The sequence below is a fragment of the Montipora capricornis genome, chromosome 10, assembly GCF_036669925.1.
Source record: "Montipora capricornis isolate CH-2021 chromosome 10, ASM3666992v2, whole genome shotgun sequence".
Lineage (NCBI taxonomy): Eukaryota > Metazoa > Cnidaria > Anthozoa > Scleractinia > Acroporidae > Montipora > Montipora capricornis.
In genome coordinates, this window is record NC_090892.1 from 3,714,310 (window position 1) to 3,716,669 (window position 2,360).

At 41.7% G+C, this 2,360-nt stretch overlaps 1 pseudogene; it reads right to left on the bottom strand.

Annotated features, from left to right (window-relative positions):
* Window positions 1-554: 554 nt before the first annotated feature.
* The window catches only part of LOC138020169 (poly(ADP-ribose) glycohydrolase-like), a 13,295-nt pseudogene continuing 11,489 nt past the window's right edge, over window positions 555-2,360 (bottom strand).

Here is a 2,360-nt window from a genome sequence, read left to right on the forward strand (position 1 = left end):
TATCGAAACCGCGTCAATTTGAAACCGGTACCAGAAGTGTAACGTTTTCAAAACGATGCGGTTTCATCTGTCGTGTAAACAGCGAAACCGCATCGATTTGAAGACAGTTACTATTTTGGCGCGAAATTTGCATTGCTCAATTCACAATAGTGAATTTAGCACGTAGTGCAGCACTCGCTTATGCCATTATGACTTGGAATTTCTGGCGAAAACGGTTCCGTGTAAACACTTCCAAACCGCATCGATTTTGACGCGGTTTCGAAGTCATGAAACCGTGTCGATGTGAAACCGAGTTCATGTAAACGTTGCCTCTGATTCATAGCCGGTCCAGGTCGCTTGTGTCACGCACTCTACTAGGGAGTAGTGTTGGTGGCACGAGCGACCAGGACCGTATGTGTATAAGGCTGTTTAATACGCGGCGAAAAGTAGGACTTACGAGAAGGAACAAATATATTTCCCCTTTCTTCAGCGAAGAATAACCGGCGAAAAGCAAAGATGCCAAAATAAAGGGTTCAATAGTAATAAACACGCGAACCTTTCTGCAATTATTTTCAGTTCAGCAAGAGGTTACAACGCATTTTTAATTAAATAGTTCACATATCAAGAAATATTGGTCATGTTAAAAATAATTTGCGGTGAAATTTTTTTGTGAAACGTTATTTCTTGACATTAAATTGTCATGTCAGCAGCGTAGCCGGCACACAACACAACGCACTAAGGTGTGTTGTCTTTGTACGAGTCTGAATCAGGCTCTAGCGTGTAAACCAAGGTGGCGTCAGATTCTCCTAGTCCAGTTGCTACTTCATCGTCTGTGTCGCATTCGTATTTGTCCTGCAACTCGCGCATGAAAGGGTAGAGTTTAACGGTAACGGAACTTGCGGCACGGATTTCTTTGCCGTATCGCATCATCACCGTCCAAACATCACCTGAAAAAGAAATCAAAGGAAGAATATTACAAAAAGAAAAAAACAGGGGAGGTGTCTTTACGAAAACAGCAAATAACATGCTCTCGCAACAATACCCACCAACTGTTAACTTTCTTTCTGTGATGAAAGAATGGATATTTAGAAGATCTCCAGCCAACTCCTGAAAGAATAAGACGATACGTCAGGAAATACTGAAGTTTTCCTCGCACTTACCTGGACAATTAAAGCAATTGTCTCTTATAGACATCTGAAAAATTCAAATGGCTTCAACTGGATTACGCCCGATCAATTGTGTGGCTTCATAGTTCAGCCACCAACTAAGTGGCTTCATAGCTTCAGTTGGTAGAGCATTGCACCGGCATCGCAGAGGTCCTGGGTTCGAATCCCGTTGAAGGCACCTGAAATTTTCAGGCGTCTTTATTGTTCGACACCAGGAGCTCATCAAGAGGAGCCTCTATCTCCTCTAATTCCTTGAGTCAACCCTTTCCCGAGTAAATTTATTTTTAGGAACAGGTTTTTCCCGCAAAAAGTATCATAATTCCCTTGACGCTGTGATAGCTCTGTTTTGATTGGTTTTTACAACAGTGGGCGTGCTGAATGTCCCAAGGGAGATTGGCTTTTACAACAGTGAGCGTGCTGAATCTACCAAGGGAGGTGTTCTATAAATAAATCTACTCGGGAAAGGGTTGACTCCGAGGCCAAGTATGGAAGATAGAGGCTCCTCTTAATGAGCTCCTGTTCGACACTAACGCATTGCAATACGCCATTTCCGAGTTGAAGCCTGCCTCATCTTCAAAGCGAGTCTAAGTGCGAAGTTTTTGTTATGAAAATTAGTTTTCATTCATATGTAAAGTAGAACTAATTACCATTACAAAAACTTCGCACTTAGACTCGCTTTGAAGAGGAGGCAGACATGAACTCGGAAATGGCCTATTATTGTTGCCTATTTATGGCCTATTTTTGTTTGCGGAACGATTTGATTTGCATCGAAGAAAGTGTCTAGTAATATGACGTAGTCATCGCAAACACGATAAAAAAAATAAAGTACGTGGAAGGGGGTTGCATCTCAATATATGTTTGCGTTACTTCAAGTTTTCCTGAATTATAGCAACTTATCTTAACGAAATGGCCAGAGATGACTCTTCTTCCTGGCAAAAAGATCTCTGCACATCTTTCGACCAAATGTCAAGGAATGTTTCAGACGTGTGTAAATGTCTCGGTGAACAACTTTTGCCCAGTCTGGACCGGAGAAAAACTCCCATGCATTCAACAATAGGAAACATATTTGTTGAACACATATGAGTACCAAACTTGCGTTACACTCACATCGTCACCAAACGTGAAATAAACAAGGTCTCTTGAGCAAGCTCCAGATGCCATCATTTGAATCAATCCTGAAAACGTGACAGCATACACAAATCATCAACATCAGTT